General features: G+C 42.7%; 1 protein-coding gene across 2 annotated transcripts in view; it reads right to left on the minus strand.

The window, feature by feature from the left end:
- Positions 1-18,156, minus strand: part of SH3BP4 (SH3 domain binding protein 4) — a 45,488-nt gene that overhangs the window by 26,813 nt on the left and 519 nt on the right. The window contains exon 1 of one of the 2 annotated variants that reach the window (XM_069983134.1): positions 12,739-12,799. The exons of the other annotated variant lie outside the window; for it this stretch is intronic. The gene's annotated coding sequence lies outside the window, so the exon portion shown is untranslated. Of the gene's footprint in view, positions 1-12,738; positions 12,800-18,156 lie in introns of those variants that run through there. 2 annotated transcript variants of the gene reach the window in all.

Here is an 18,156-nt window from a genome sequence, read left to right on the forward strand (position 1 = left end):
GACCCCCTACAGCTATACACCGAGTAACAAAATGATCTATTTGTAGGATTCAGCCCATTACAGTGTTAGCATCCACCTTTATGTGTCCCGCTCACTACCAGTATCTCCAGATGATGGATTTTTCTCTCGGACGAAATCTGCTGCCTATCTGCATCAGAGATTTGAGGGCATACCCTTGGAATTACTATGCAGGGATTAGCCCCATACAACATAGCTAATCCATGTCCTGGCAACCTGACATAGCTTCTGCACAGAAACACCTCAATAAGTGACACTTCTTTATTCCCACAAGAGAAATCAATGGTAAAGTCTGTCATGTGAAGGGCTGTAACGCTGCCATGGCATATACACTAGCCATACACCAGCATAATGCATGTATATTTCTATGGTTAGAAGGGACACAGATACATGTATAGGCCATGCTGAAATCCAGCATTCAGAAGATGTAGGGAGGCCCCCATATGCATTGCAGTGTTCAGTCCCATTTACCAATCTTTATCAACCTGAACTTCTGATGGTTTAGTAATCGGGTCCCACAAGGACCTGATGCCACAAGGAGTACATTTAAGGACATGTTCCCACATTGCAAGACACTGGCCGCTCCCTGACAACGGAATGGCCGGTGTCAAAGATCATTACGGCCAGTACTGCAATACCAGCTGGATGATCTTTACTGCCGCTGAATTCGGATGCGGGCGCACCCATGCGGGACCGCATTCAAATTCCCCAATGCACACAATGGAGTGTGCGGCCAGAGGAGCACGCTCCATTGTGTGCACTGACAGGTTTTCACTGATTAGCGGCTGCAGAAAACTGACATGTCAGTTTCTTGCGGCACCGCTAGGGATTCCTTAAAAGGCAGCAATCAAGGCCATTGTTACAACAGCTGTGATTATTACAAAACTCACATAGTGTGAACATAGCCTAAGGCTCCGTTCCCACTGAGCAAAGGTAGCGGAATTCCGCGACAGAATTGTCCGCCGCGGAATGCCGTTAGCCTCCCGCTCATAATGGGACTCTATGGGAGGCGCGCGCTCCTGCCCTGTCCGCGCTGAAGAATGAACATGTTCATTCTTCAGCGCGTACAGAGCAGCAGCGCGCGCCTCCCATAGACTCCCATTATGAGCGGGAGGCTAACGGCATTCCGCGGCGGACAATTCCGTCGCGGAATTCCGCTAGCTTTGCTCAGTGGGAACGGGGCCTAAAGCAGTAATCAAGGCTTACAAAAGCTACGTGCGCTTTCTTCCAGAAACTGCACCTCTCTTGTCCTCAGTTTGTATGTGGTTTTGCAACTCCATTAAAGTGAATGGAGCTGAATTTTAATAAGACACACAAACTAAGAACAGGGGTGGTGCAATTTCTGCAAGGAAGTAGCTGTGTTTTTTTGTAGTGCTGGATACCTCCTTTAACCACTTAAAGCGGTTATCTTGCATTAGAAAAACATGGCCACTTTCTTCCAGAGCCAACACTACTCTTGTCTCCAGTTCAAGTGTGGTTTGCAATTGAACTTTATTTACTTCAATGGAAAAAAAGAGTTGCAAAATCTGCACCCAAACTCGAGACAAGAATCTTGCTGTATGTGGAAAAAAGTGGCATAATATTATATATATATATATATATATATATATATATATATATATACACACACACACACACACACACACGCCAAGTATGCATGTCCCTGAGCAGCAAAAGAGAAGGCGGCTGCATCAGTCTGTCAGTTCCTTATACCCCCCCCCCCCCCCCCCCCAAGAGAACAAATGAGTTATGCTGAAGCCCAAAAAAAAAAATTTCTGATAGATCTCTCTCTATACTCAACCAGAGTGGGATCTATCAATCATGGCTCATAGAATGGGGAGTAGCAGTCAGGGGACCGCCTTAATGACTCAAAGCCCCCATTCATGTACATCTTTACAATTATAACTCCTCTGAACCACCAGAGAATTTCACATTGAACCATACACTATTGTAAGGGAGAACAATACAATGTGAATAGCCTATCTTTTGGATGCCTAGGCCATCAATAACAGATAGGTGTGTGTGTGTGTGGGGTCTGACTTCTGACGCAGATGACAATCAGTTGGCTGAAGAAGTCCTGTTAGGTTTTTTGGTGGTGGTGATTATAGCTCAGTCCTATTCAAGTAAGTGTAAGGCATCAGAAAGGGCGAGACCAGGAAAAAAAAAATAAAATAAAAATATGCAACTGGAAAAAACAAAACGAGAACAACGGGCAGAATTCCTAGGAAAATGTTGTTTCCGTCATTTCCATGTAAACATTAATCCAACTTCATACTGCAATTAAACTAATATTTGGACTGGCGGATTACGCTTCAGTCATACATTGAATGCTTTTAGATGCAGTTAGCAAAACGCTGGCAAGAATCAAACATGCCTGGCACAATACATGTTTACATCAATGAATAATGGACAAAGCCAAGAATATCTCTGTGTAAACACCACGAGTACCGAGAACCTGAAATGGCTTATCCTGGTAACAAGCCAGCAATGGGAAAACGCTGCCAGACAACAAATGGTTACCTTTTTTTCGGAAGCAGCAAGAGGACGTAGGATCTGAGAGGGCAGGAAAAATCTGCCTTAATCCTCTCATCAAAAGAGAAAGCAGTGTTCCCGCACCCTCTCGCTCCCAGGATCCCACACCGCCTGGGCAATCATTCCCCTAAGAATACTCACTATACCAGGTCAGATACTATATAGCCTGTAGGAAATGCTCAAGATCACACATTTTTATTACTGTACATAACAATTTATATACCTTATGGGAATAAATTCAACAGAAGAAAGCCAGTATGGTTAAATATAACTACAAGGAGCATTATAAACAATAAAAAAACTAAACTATTGCAGCAGGAAGGTTATGACGCAGCATTAAAGGGATTTTGCCACTTATTCCGTATCCACATGTTCTCAGGGAGTCTGACCACTGTTACCAGCATGATCTTGAGAAAAGAACGCTGAGGCTCCGTTCACTGCCCATGGAAATACTAAAACGACAACATGCTATACTCTATCTTTAGCATGTCCATAGACAATCAATTCAGATAGGAGCATCAGGAGTCCCACTCTTGAGGTCACAGGGGGTCCAAGCAGTCAGTATGAGCAGGGGTTAAACCTTCATGGTGGCAAAGCTGCATAAATAAAAAAAATAAAAAAAAAAAAAAGTGTAAAAGACAAGTAAAGGCAACAAAACCTGAAACAGAATCATCGCCAAAATATGTATTGGTAGCGTTATGTTAGCGGCAGCTCTGGATCAGAGCGGGGGGAGTGGGGATCAGGGTCAGGGCTTGGACAGCAATGCAGTTCCGGACAAGAACCTTGGTGCTAGCAGGATAGGGATGGTCCAGGCATGATGGGAATTGCAGTTTTGCAACAGCTGGAGGTCTGAAGGTTCCCCATTCCTGCATTACGGAGTATCCCTCTCAAACATCATCTGGGAATAATAGTGGAGGGGGAGGAGACCAACTTAAACACTTTCTCTACTTTAGTTACACAGGAAAATCCAGTCATAGATGACATGATGAGGTCACCAGCTTAACCCTGCAAGAATCATGTTGTGGCCTATAATTTATATAAACTTCTGACATGTCAGAGGTTTGTATCGGTCGGGGTCCGGATGCTGAGACCCCCGCCAATCGTTGCACTGAAGGGGCAGACACAAGCAGTTTCAGAGCCGACAGGCCGCTCAGCCAATCACTGGCCTCTGAAGCCACAGTGCACAGTGCCGAGACGGATACAAAGGACAGTAGGAGACCGGGAGCATGCACAGGTGAAGTATTCACTGTTTGAGCAATCGTCAGTTACGCATGGCTATTACAAGGCGGCTGATGATTTTAGGTCTGGGCCTAAAAAAAAAAAACAAAAAAAAAAAAACGTTCAGCCGATAAGTGTTTCATCGGCTGATCGTTGTCTCTGTTACACGAAGCGATAATCGGGAAAATTCGGCCAAATATCGCTCCCTGTAATAGGGCCCTCAGTACACAGAATTATAATTGAGCCCTATGGAACTTCCAGTACAGCGGTTACAGGAAGTTCCATAGGGCTCCATTATAATTCCGTCCACAGTACTTGGGCAGTGAGGCAGAGATGAAGAGGCAGCACGCGTTTTCTCCTTCATTCTAACAATCGGTGGGGGTCTCAGCACCCGGACCGATACAAACCTCTGTTGCTATGTTGTCATGACATGTCAGAGGTTTATTTAAAGGAGAAGTCCAGCGAAAATTTCTATTAAAGTATTGTATTGCCCCCCAAAGTGCTTTTCCCCTGCACTTACTACTGCATCAAGGCTTTACTTCCTGGATAAAATGGTGATGTCACGACCTGACTCCCAGAGCTGTGCGGGCTGTGGCTACTGGGGAAGATGATGGCTGGGGAACACTGATTTGTATAAGTTTTAGGGGGCAAAACAATACTTTAATAAAAATTTTCACCGGACTGATCCTTTAAATGAAAGGTACCATTTAAAACAGAGAAATCACCAGGTACAGAGGCATGGGGTATTCCCATCTTACTAGCACATTCTGTCATGTATGGCATGCCCTGCACAGCCTTGTTTAAAAAAATAAATAAATAAAATAAATTAGATTGTAGGGTTATCAGGAGAGGGCTACAGACTAGAATATTAGTAGTGGCAGATGATACTAAGCTCTTTAAGGTAATCAACACAGAAGAGGATAATATAATATTACAGAGGGAGCTGGGAAGGCTGGTGGCTTGGGTAGAAAAATAACAAATGTGGCTATAGTTAGGATTTGCACTTGGGCCAAGAGAGGAAGTCTTACAACTATATGTTAAAGGAGAAGTCTCTCTGTTTTGAAAATCAGTCGTGAAAATTTTATAACGAGTACACACTTACCTCTCCCCATGCCTGCGGTGAGTGGCGTAATCGGCCTTGGGAACCCTGCCGGGCTCAGTCATCTCCGGGAGTACGCGGCTGGTCCTGCCACTCACCACGGGCGCAGGGGGAGGTAAGTACTCGTTATAAAATCCCTCCCCCCCCCCGCCGCATTTTCAAGATGGCCAGACTTCTCCTTTACATCTTAAAACACTAGAAAAGCTGCCACTGACAACAAAGGCTTTACCATCATAATGGGCGGTAAACCAAACTTTAGCGACCAGTGCTAGGCAACTGCTGTAAAAGGTTAATAAAATCAAGGGGTGCATCAAAAGAAGCAGAAATGGTTGTGATATAAACATTGTTCCATTTTCATACAAATCAATAGTCAGAGCCCATATAGAATATTGTGTACAATTCTGGCCACCTGGATATGAGGAGGATGTGGCTGAGCTGGGGTGGGTGCAGAGGAGGGAAATGGAGACAATTAAATCCCTTTAGACCTAGTTTTCTCACTGATAGGTCTGTTTTATAGTGTGCATTCAAACATATATTTTAAATATAACGTGGAATACAGTTTGCAGTGTTGCTTGGCACAGTTCAGAGAGGAAACCAGGAAGTGATTAAAGCCATGAGAGAGAAAAATAGTACAGAGATGCAAGTTACTTTACTGAACAGCACCTTTGTTCTAATTTACATGCATGTAGGTACACATACACATATAATTTAACAAACTTTGCTTCAGGACACAACCCCTTTAAAAAAAGGAATAGGTGGACTACAGTACTAAAACAGATCATCAAACTTGGGGTAATCAGTGTGGAGGGGGGAAAAAAAAAAAAAAGGTCTCAAAAATCACCACTAGTAACACACTGTCTTCATGAATTAAAATCCTTCCAGGCATGCAAGGTCCCCCCATGCTCACAGGCCCGGGCCAGTTTGAAGTTCACCAATGATCCTATGGCGGAATGGGATGAGGGCATGTGGTCGGATTAGACCAAAATAGAACTTTTTGGTATCAACAACATTCCCCATCTTTGGAGGAGAAAGGATGAGTACAACCCAACCGTGAAGCATGGATTTCCTTTTTTTCCCGAAAGAGGACGGGGCAACTGCACTGTATTCAAGAGAGGATGGATGGCACCAGTTTTTGCAAGATTCTGGCCAACAACCTCCTTCCCTCAATAAAAGCATTGAAGATGGATTGTGGCCTAGTCTTCCAGCATGACAAGGAACCAAAACACACAGTCAGGACACTTATTTTCCGCAGTGTATGACTATTAGTGTACAGGCCCCAGTAATGATCCTAAAGTTCTTATGCCAACTTCATTGTCAAATGATATAAATAGCTCATGTAGTCAAGCAATAAATGTGCGTAACACATTACATTAACTAAGGGTCATAACTAAATGGGAAGCTTTCATAAAAAGACACTGGATCCTATTGTATACCCAAAGTTACAGTCTGGTGCTAGCCTTCTATAATATTCACTGCACGCAAAAGTCAAGTGTCAGTATCAATTCATTGCTCCTACCTAGGTCATCTTGAATATTATTGGGGATTTATAACCTTTAAGGCTGATTTCACACAGCGGGCAAAATACAGCCGTCACCTTGGATAATCAGAACAGCCATAGGCTAGGACCTGCCACCATAATACGCATGTAAAAGCACGGTTGTATTACACCTATGTGAAAACGGCCTACAGTGACAAAGTTAAAATGGAACATTATCACTAGTGGTATCTGAACGAAACTACAGCCCACAAGTAGGGGCCTTTATTTCAATCATTTGTCATATAATTTTCCCAATAAAAATCAATAGAAGCTTATTAGAAATCTGGACCAAAATCAGTGTGAATTCCATGTCAAATAAAAAAAAAGTCGAAAGTTAGCCATTTCTGTTTTAACCCCTTCACGACTCAGAATGTAACTGTACGTTCTGGGTAAGGTGGGGGGGGGGGGGGGGGGGTTTCAGACAGGGGTCGCGCAGAAACCCTGCTCTGACCCTCCACACTCCCAGCTTCTATTAGTAGCTGGGGATAAGGCAGTCAGCGGGCGCTGTCCGGTCGCTGTGGCCGCTAATTAGCGATCAAAACCGACAGCTGCATTTAAATGGCTATTTCTCCCTATCATTAGTGGTCTTGTGGATGGACCGCCCCCCCACGATGCAATTGTGGAAGGGCGACCCGTTTAACTTAGCCTGCCAGACCTTAGCATGGTCGTACAGAAATTTAAAGGAACATTTAGTTTTAAAAAAAAAAAAAAAAAAAGGTTTTAATTTTTTAAAAGCCATCAAACAAAATAAAAGTTATACAAGTTGCATATCGTTGTACTCGTACCAACTTGAGGAACATAGGTAAAACTGACATATTATCTAAGGATGAACACAACCCCCCCCCCCCCCCCCCCCCCCCAAATAAAAAAAAAAAATCACTGTGCAAATAATTTTTTCATGGTTTCACAGCATATTTTATGGAAAAGTCTGTCATTGCGAAGTACAACTAGTGGCCCAAAAATGTGGGTCTGTAGGTGAAAAAAAGGAGTGTTAAGGCCTTTTAAACACGAGGAATAAACGAAGTGCAAAAGCAAAAATTACCCTGGTCCTGAAGGGGTTAAGCACTACACCGTGACTGTTGTTCTGTCTTGGCTCTACAAGGTCAAGTCCCCGGCCATGATTTCTCTTTGTGAGCACATCTTTATAGATGGCCTTTACGATACGGGCTGACTACAACCGCCCATGTTGTTCAGAAAACAATAAGTTAGTTGTGGGCTTCATAAACAAACCAATGCCTCCGAAAAACAACTCAATTCACTGTGGGTGGGAATGTCAGGGTATACACCTACCCATCATAAATCTGAAGAAAAAGAACCATCAAACTGCTGACAATTGTATGGACATTCATGAAAATGTAATTGACCTCTAAAGCTCATGTTAGCTGTCTAAATGAGGACAGCTGCCGTAAATCCCGAAAGGACAAATTGTAGTTAAATCTTGACATTTGCCTAAAAGGCATGCAAATACAAGGTACACTTCTTATTCCTATGCAAACAAGTTACAATGAAAAAGGTGACAAGAACATCATTTCACCGCACCTAGTAAATAAAACAAACCGAAGTACTAAAACAATATAGTAACTCAAAAAACCTAGAAAGCTGCATAAACTAAATAAAGAACATAAAATATAAAGTGGCTGATGGAGATGTGATAAAAGACATCAAAGAAAACCAAATATGAAACAGGGCAACAATATGTGGCTGTATGACTAAATGACTTAATATCCACCACTGCCCGGAGATTAAAGGGTTATGATTAAAGGCAGCCATCTATACTTCTGGCTGTAAACATATGTCTTTACCAGCTGCTTGATTTGGCCTGAAAGGCTGTCATCCAGATAAGCAGAATGGCAGACTTACATAAGGCTTCCTTTTGCTGGAAGAAAAACACATGGAAATAAAAATAAAAAAATAAATAAAACAAAACAACATCTAAATGATTAGTCAAATGACTGTGTGTAAGTGCCAGCATATTCATAAGCACACAGCACAGCCAGCTCTCTAGTACTGAGCAATACATCCTCTGTGTACAGAGATATTCTTCCCAGGAATCAAGGCTTCTTACAGACTATACCCAGTTCTATTAGATATGGCATCTAACGGAACAAGCAATTTTTTCCCTCCGTTGGCTTTGTATAGCATCATTTAGAAAGAAACCTCTGTATTCCTTGATAGAAAACGTGGAGTTTCCATATAGAGATTTATAAAAACCCTATTACAACTCTATACCAAATGGTGACAAAATATGGCCACAAACCAGTAGACCATGGGTGTCAAATTCAGGGCCTCCATCTGTTAAAAAAAATACGATTCCTCTCATACCTGTCCAAGCATGATGGGAATTGTAGTTTTGTAACACATTTAGGGCTTGAGTTTGACATCTATGCAGTAGACGGTCTCCCCAAAGGGGGGGGGGGGGGAATTCACCTTGAAGCGAACATGCATCCAGTCTGAATTTTTGGTGCAAAGGCAACTAGACCAGCGAGTCTGAGAATACTATGTGATGTAGGCCAGGGTTCACCTGTAATGGCTTGAGGGTAGAGAAGTGCACTAGTCAAGCTAAATGAGGATAGTTCACACAAAGTGACGTGGGTGCTTGGGTGCAGAAACACCTATTTACTCTCTATGGGAAAAACAAGCGGTGACTTAAGTCATGTTAGATGATCCGAGAGTTTTGGTCAGGAAACTCAGTGGGTTCGGCAGCAGACACATGATAAGTGGCTGGAATCACAGTATAAGGTTATACAGTATACAAATTATTATTGCTTTCATCCAGACAATCTGGGATAATAAAAAAAAACACAAAAAAAACAAAAATAAAAATTGTTACAAGGTTTATTATTGGTATAGGAAGAAATGTGTTTTTTTTTTCCACATTTTCCCACTTTAGATCTGGAGGTTATATACAGAATACTGCCACACTGTACATCGTTTATTCCACAACTTTACAGCACGCTGTAGATCTAAAAATCCACAGCACACACTAGTTTTTCCGATGTCCACAACATATGCATAGGAGACGTAACATCTCATTCACTTGCCTCATACTACAGGGTTATGTTAACGTGTTCCGTAGTCTGAACATACCCTAATCCTCTGCTTATTTTTACCTGCGCAAATCCACCACGTGTGAACAGATTCCCACAGGTGTCTGAGCTTCCATGTCACTCCTGGAGACGTGGCATCCATGGTTTATTTACCAAGACAGGAGTAGTAAGGAGGAGGAGAATACAAAGCACAATACTGGCAGCAGGCCGCTGTCACCGCTATATAAATAAGCTACGACATTAACCTTTCCAGACTCAGGTAAAGCTATAGTAGATGCGGCACCACACCAGAGACCTGGAATGATAGAGTTAATCCATGTACAGCTGCACATCCACATACAGTACAGACTGAGCAGCTGGGACAATGAATGTACGTTTGCCCTTATAAAAGCTTCCCGAGAGCCCTTCACTTCACTAACCAGATCCTGGGCCTTACACACATTACCATGGAGACTTCAGCTGCCGTCCTGACATCCGCTTAGTGTCTCCCCTTTCAGGCTTTGTGAGCCTCATTTACGCAAACACAGGGCGGCCAAGAGGTAAAAACCGCTGCAGCTACCCACCACCAACCTGACGTACTATCCGCAGGATTTCTCATACCAGCAATACCTCCATAGAAGAACCTGTTCTGCTGAGAAAGTAACAGGCAGGTGTGGAGTCGGGTTTTCCATGGCCAGGAGCCTCCAGCCTGTCATGTCCCGCAGGTTTGGGAAATTCGCACAGCAAAAGGAGGCAATAAATGTGAGCAGCTTTACATGAGCAGTAAATACATTGCCGCTGCTTTTACAACCCGGATAAACAACTTTTATGGCCTATTAATGAGGAGAAAAATACCATAAATCCTGCCGCCTTTTCCCGAGAACTCTGAATAATGGCTCCAGCATATAACTGTACGATGCATATTTAACGCAGGGGATGCGATCGGATCTTAGATGATAAGGAACACCTTTCCAGAATAATAGTCACGGGTCCTACAGTGGGATCAAGTCAGGGGGCAACGTTGCACCACTAACAGTATACTCATACAATGAAGAGACTGTGGTGCTCGCCCGAAGCACAGCACCCCTATGAAACATGACTGGGAGTCGGACCCCTGTCAATCTTATACTGGTGACCTTTCTGGAGCATAGGTCATCAATTCTGAATAACTGGATAAACCCCTTTAATTCACCAGGTAGGGATCCTGCCCTATAGTTTATGTAGGTTACCTAAGGCAGGGTTTAAACTGAACACCTTGGGGATTTGTCTTAACATAAAAAAACGCAAGGTGTAAAAATCTGTGCAAACAAAACATCAGATGACTTTTTCACGCTGAAACCTATTTAGAAAGCTGTAATCTGACTGGTAGCTCTTAGTAAGTGACATATTTGGGGAAGTTTTATGCAAAAGGAACAATGTTAAAGAGTTTCTGTCATTTACAAAAACCCTTGATGTGTCAGAGAGGCATGTAAAAAGTTGTGATTGGTGGTGGGGTCTAGATGTTCGGACACCAACCAATCATAAAAACGGTTTGGTAGAAGCGCACGGTTGTGTACTTCCATTCCTGGCTTGCTGCAATCTCTGTACAGCTGCAGGAGATGGGCTCCATTATAAATGTCTATGTAGCTGCAACCCGACAGAGAACACAGCAAGCAGAGGACTAAAGTACATAACCATGAGCTTCTCCTGGTTCCTTCTAATGATCAGTAGGGGGGTCCAAACCTTGACCGATCAAAGATTTTTACCCGCCTCTGTGCCTTTAAAGGGGTTGTCCCAGATGGCCGAAGCCTTTTGCTCCCCAGTGCTTGGGACAGGCAGAACTTCAAGCGGAGTCTGCCGTAGTAAGAACATACCCTTATAGTGGAAGTTTTTGGGACTTCTGACAATTGCGCCTACAGGACCTGTTCATTGCTCACTATAGCAGCTTAGAGCAGAGATAAAGGGACATAGTGCATGTAGACATGCACCTTACCTTTCCAAGCTCCCTCAGTGTCCTCCTGTGGGGTCGTGGGTTTTCCCTGCTGACTGCAGAGCCTCCACTTCCAAGACAGCCCGCTCAGCCAATCATTGACTACGATGGGACAGCGCTGCAGACAGTAAGGGAGAGACACTGGCAACACCACAGGAGGACACCGTGGGGAGCACAGACAGGTACGCATATTATTTTCTACATAACAGCAGTAAGACACTAAAAGTTGTCTAACGCTGGATAACCCCTTTATCAATCAGCATGGGTCTCAGCACCCAGATCTCCATTGATACAAACTTTTGACACGCCACTACTCAAAGTCAGAAGTTTGTAAAAAAAGATGGGAAATCTTTAAAACTATATTACATACTCCCAGTTCAGCCCCTGTATAAATGAGGACGGCTTTTCCGATAGTGGCCATATGCTTATTTGGCCAACAGCGGTTCCTCCTGGCTGCACATACATGCTCAATTTGAACAGACATACATGTATTTCTAATAGGCATAGGAAAATACATTGCTGCAAGACAGAGCCACATATCCTTTAAGAACTGAATGTTGGCCGTTTAAGAACTTTAAGGATTTTGCACGTTGACCCTTTTTCTCAGCTAAGACATATTAGATGGTCTCCTGGTCCCTCTGAAATCAGCAGACTTGTTAGATTTAGTGTAACATGTATGGCCTTAAGATATGCTAAGTAATACCCACTGCTGATATATTACACAATCACTCTTCATTTATTTAAATGGTGACAGAAATGTTATGAAAGTGTATTGAAGTATGTTTTCGAAACAAAAAAGGAAACGTGATAAATCTAGTATAGTCTATGCTTCGAGTTCACAATTTTCTACCCCTATGATCTGTTTATGTTTGTAATGGAACCCTGATAAAAAAAACGGACGTTCTTGGGTACTAGACTAAAAGAACCCTATTGCTTATGTTTAAAAGGATGCTTATAACTTTGATTGGTGGGGGTCCAGGTGCTGAGACCCCCACTGATCACTAAACTGAAGGTACAGAAGCCCATTGAGCGGTATACAAAGTCTATGAAACTGTGTACTGTATGCTTGCTTAGTTTTCAGAATAATGGTTAGATGCAGTGCTCTGCCATGCACCTCTGCTCTTTCATTTTAGCTATTACTGGGGGTCTCAGCATGTGGAACCCCACCCATCATAACTTCAGACAGGTCAGTTGTTTTTTTTTTTTTTTTTAAAGCAATAGGTACTCTTTAACTTAAGAAAAAGTTTTGGTTCAAAATATACTAAACATGTAAACTGATATTGATCAAATTACCAAGAGAGGGAAGAGAGAGAAGGAAAAAAAAAAAAAAGAAAGATACCCGTCTTATCGTAACATCATGGCATCACAGAAAGATTCCAAGGTGATGAGAAGGATAGAGAAGTCTCTGGATAATAAACCAACAAAGATACAATTACATAGATGTTGTTACCAGAAAGAACAACAGTATTACTGAGTGTTAGGGTATAAACCCACACACCGTATACACAGCGTATTTACTGCTGCGATACGCAGCGAATACGCAGCAAAAACGCAACAAATACGCAACAAAAACGCAGCAGATTAGATCTAAATAACTGAACTCAGCATTAAATCTTCACCATCAAACTGCTGCGTATTTGTTGCGTATTTGCTGCGTATACGGTGTGTGGGTTTGTACCCTTATACCAAGTAAGTGATCAAACCCTAGGAGAATCAACAGGTAGAAAGCGGACAGTGAGCAAGCAGGTGTGTGGGGTGGAGGGGAATGATTGGCATAGCAGGTGCAGAGGATGCCTGGGGGGCCTATAAAATCCACCCTCCCCACCAGTATTCCTAATGAAGCATTATAAGGGTATATTCACACGGACGGGCTCGCAGCGAGATTCTCGCTGCGAGCCCGGCAGGTCCTGTCAGTTCCCATAAACTACATACTTGCTGCGGTCTAAACGACCGCAGCGAGTATGTAATTTACCGCGCTTAACCCCTTCTACTCCCGCCGGCTCCCCCGCTGTAAGCAGCATACATTACCTGTCCCTGCTGCACGAGTCCGGCGTCCTGCTCTCCCGTCCGGCCAATTAGTGTGTTGCCCAGCCGCAGCCACTGATTGGCCGGACGGGAGAGCAGGACGCCGGACCCGTGCAGCAAGGACAGGTAATGTATGCTGCTTACAGCGGGGGAGCCGGCGGGAGTAGAAGGGGTTAAGCGCGGTAAATTACATACTCGCTGCGGTCGTTTAGACCGCAGCAAGTATGTAGTTTATGGGAACTGACAGGACCTGCCGGGCTCGCAGCGAGAATCTCGCTGCGAGCCCGCCCGTGTGAATATACCCTAACTGAGTTTCAAGTTATGCCCCGGGGTGGGGGTAAACGCTGTATTGTGGTAATAATGGTAAATACCAAGAACCACAGACTAATACTACTGAGAAAGTCTATGTAGATAGTTGTGTCACAGACATCCGGCTAACTATACTAATTCACAAAATGTGCTCACAATAAAAAGCAACTTTTACTGCTATCCTTTAAAAGAGCAACACGATACGTATCTAAAAAGACCTTCGGGATCAGGATTTCCTGAACTATCCCCAACAGTCAGTGAGCCTGAATACCATGGTTAGAACGGTCAGTCTCATGGTTAGGGATCCCTGCTGCCATGATGACCACATTTTGTTGAAAAGTTCCTCCTGGTCCTGTAAAACTGATATCCACTCTTTCTTAAAGTTCTGCAGAATCTTTTGGCGCTATACAAATAAATATCATTAGTTTACCATAATCCACAACAGTTTTATTCTTATCCCATACTAAGGGTGCGTTCACACATAGAGATTTATCTGACAGATTATTTAAGCCAAAGCCAGGAACAGACTGTAGACAGAAAAAATAACAAATAAAGACTGAGATTTCTCCTCTTTTCAAATCCACTCCTGGTGGCTGCTATCTGCTATGGGCTGCCCCTGGCTCTCACCCGCTCACAGCCATAGTCCATGCTAAACAGCATGCTTAATCCAACTGTAACCAGAATAATCCTGACCCTGCCAGAGAGTGCCATGAATAGCAACCCGGGCTCCGACACCAAGGAGAAGGCATGTAACGTAAGGAAAATGTAGGAAAAGTAAACATTTACCGAGTGGCAGCTAATTTTAGCGGCTAACTGGGGGGTCAGTAGCACACAGCAGAGTCACATGACTGCATACAAATGAGTGGGACATTATCGGGAGCCATTTCCTTTGTGGAAGTGACTAGCAGCAACCAGCTGACACCGTAAGGATCCTGCATTACCTCTAGTATTAGGCAGCACTTAGAATGGCGTAAACCTGCAAAAAGTTCCAGAACAATGTGTTCTGTGGACATCCGGTACCAACAGGATAATAATACGGCCACAAAAGATACGGCCGTGCACTTTCTGCCCCCAAGGTATCTACATATGGGAGGAATCACAATTACATTCCTATGGCATGAGCATGCCGGATACTTGCCTCATACAACTTCTCAAGGTGCCAAATCTTTTAACAGGCCTTAAAGGGATATTAGGCCCCTAAGCAGAAGTGTTATCAGCATCATCTATGCAGGTGAATGCAAGCTATTGTTCTCTGTTATCAGCTGTCTACCCCCATGATCAGTGGTTTATCTCACCTGGAAAAAAATCTCCATACACAGCTCTGCTCTTTACCATCTCCATGTATGTACAGAAAAGGCTTTAAGGCTTCATGTACATATATAAAGCAGAGATGTATTTGGCATTTAACTCTTTAGGGAACATAAGAAAGTTGTCACTTGCAGTCCTGTGTGGGAAGATATTGCCGATGACAGACTCAGCTCTGCTCCATGTAACATGACTCACAATCCTCTGGAGCTGCAGCTACAGGTTAGGAAACATCCTGCAGGGTAATACCCCAGAGAGGGGCAATTCAGAGTCCAGCTGCCAGGGGATGATGGGAGTTGTAGTTTTGCAACAGCTGGAAAATGAGGCTCTACAGAGCAGTGTAATACAGCACAGGGGCAATTCAGCCTTTGACAGGCATGATGGGAGTTGTAGTATTGTAACAGCTGGAGATGTACATGATAAAGAACTACACGCTACAGAAAAACACAGCAGGGTAATACACCAGAGAGGGGCAATTCAGAGTGCAGCTGTCAGGGCATGATGGGAATTGCAGTTTTGCAAGAGCTGAAGAGCTACAGGTTAAAGAATGCTTTTCTACAGAAACCTCTAGCAGACAAATACCCCAGAGAGGGGCAATTATAGGCTGCACAAAACAGACAAAGTATACACTGGAATTCTGTGTACACTAATGCTTCACACTGGAAAGTGCACACACACACTACTACACAGCACTGTATCACATAGTAATAACACATAATGCACACACATCACTACTACACAGCACTGTATAGCAAAGTAATCACAATGCACACACACAACTACACAGCACTGTATAGCCAAGTTATATCACATAATGCACACACACAACTACACAGCACTGTATAAAGTAATACCACATGATACAGTGCTGTGCAGTCGTGTGTGTGCATTATGTGATACTAGTTTGCTATACAGTGCTGTGTAGTAGTGTGTGCATTATGTGTTATTACTATGTGATACAGTGCTGTGTAGTAGTGCGTGTGTGCATTATGCGTTATTACTATGTGATACAGTGCTGTGTAGTAGTGATGTGTGTGCATTATGTGTTATTACTATGTGATACAGTGCTGTGTAGTAGTGTGTGTGTGCATTATGTGTTATTACTATGTGATACAGTGCTGTGCAGTAGTGTGTGTGTGTGCATTATGTGTTATTACTATGTGATACAGTGCTGTGTAGTAGTGTGTGTGTGCATTATGTGTTATTACTATGTGATACAGTGCTGTGTAGTAGTGTGTGTGTGCATTATGTGTTATTACTATGTGATACAGTGCTGTGTAGTAGTGTGTGTGTGCATTATGTGTTATTACTATGTGATACAGTGCTGTGCAGTAGTGTGTGTGTGCATTATGTGTTATTACTATGTGATACAGTGCTGTGTAGTAGTGTGTGTGTGCATTATGTGTTATTACTATGTGATACAGTGCTGTGCAGTAGTGTGTGTGTATTATGTGATAGTACTTTGCTATACAGTGCTGTGCAGTAGTGTGTGTGTGTGTGTGTTATGTGATAGTACTGTGCAGTAGTGTGTGCATTATGTGTTATTACTATGTGAGAGTGCTGTGCAGTAGTGTGTGTGCATTATGTGATACTAGTTTGCTATACAGTGCTGTGTAGTAGTGTGTGCATTATGTGTTATTACTATGTGATATAGTGCTGTGTAGTAGTGATGTGTGTGCATTATGTGTTATTACTATGTGATACAGTGCTGTGTAGTAGTGTGTGTGTGTGTGCATTATGTGTTATTACTATGTGATACAGTGCTGTGCAGTAGTGTGTGTGCATTATGTGATATTACTATGTGATACAGTGCTGTGTAGTAGTGTGTGTGTATTATGTGATAGTACTTTGCTATACAGTGCTGTGCAGTAGTGTGTGTGCATTATGTGATATTACTATATGATACAGTGCTGTGTAGTAGTGTGTGTATTATGTAGTAATATCACATAATGCACACACACTACTACACAGCACTGTATCATATAATATCACATAATGCACACACACACTACTGCACAGCACTGTATCACATAGTAATATCACATAATGCACACACACTACTACACAGCACTGTATCACATAGTAATATCACATAATGCACACACACTACTACACAGCACTGTATCACATAGTAATATCACATAATGCACACACACACTACTACACACCACTGTATCACATAGTAATATCACATAATGCACACACACTACTACACACCACTGTATCATATAATATCACATAATGCACACACACTACTACACAGCACTGTATCACATAGTAATAACACATAATGCACACACACTACTACACAGCACTGTATCACATAGTAATATCACATAATGCACACACACTACTACACAGCACTGTATCACATAGTAATATCACATAATGCACACACACACACACACTACTACACACCACTGTATCACATAATGCACACACACTACTACACACCACTGTATCACATAGTAATATCACATAATGCACACACACTACTACACACCACTGTATCATATAGTAATAACACATAATGCACACACACTACTGCACAGCACTGTATCACATAGTAATAACACATAATACACACACACTACTGCACAGCACTGTATCACATAGTAATATCACATAATGCACACACACTACTACTACACAGCACTGTATCACATAGTAATATCACATAATGCACACACACTACTGCACAGCACTGTATCACATAGTAATATCACATAATGCACACACACTACTACTACACACCACTGTATCATATAGTAATAACACATAATGCACACACACTACTGCACAGCACTGTATCACATAGTAATATCACATAATGCACACACACTACTGCACAGCACTGTATAGAAAAGTACTATCACATAATACACACACTACTGCACAGCACTGTATAGCAAACTAGTATCACATAATACACACACTACTACACACCACTGTATCACATAGTAATATCACATAATACACACACACTACTGCACAGCACTGTATCACATAGTACTATCACATAATGCACACACACTACTGCACAGCACTGTATCATATAGTAATATCACATAATGCACACACACACACACTACTACACAGCACTGTATCACATAGTAAT

The sequence above is a fragment of the Dendropsophus ebraccatus genome, chromosome 9, assembly GCF_027789765.1.
Source record: "Dendropsophus ebraccatus isolate aDenEbr1 chromosome 9, aDenEbr1.pat, whole genome shotgun sequence".
In the NCBI taxonomy this organism is placed as follows: Eukaryota; Metazoa; Chordata; class Amphibia; order Anura; family Hylidae; genus Dendropsophus; species Dendropsophus ebraccatus.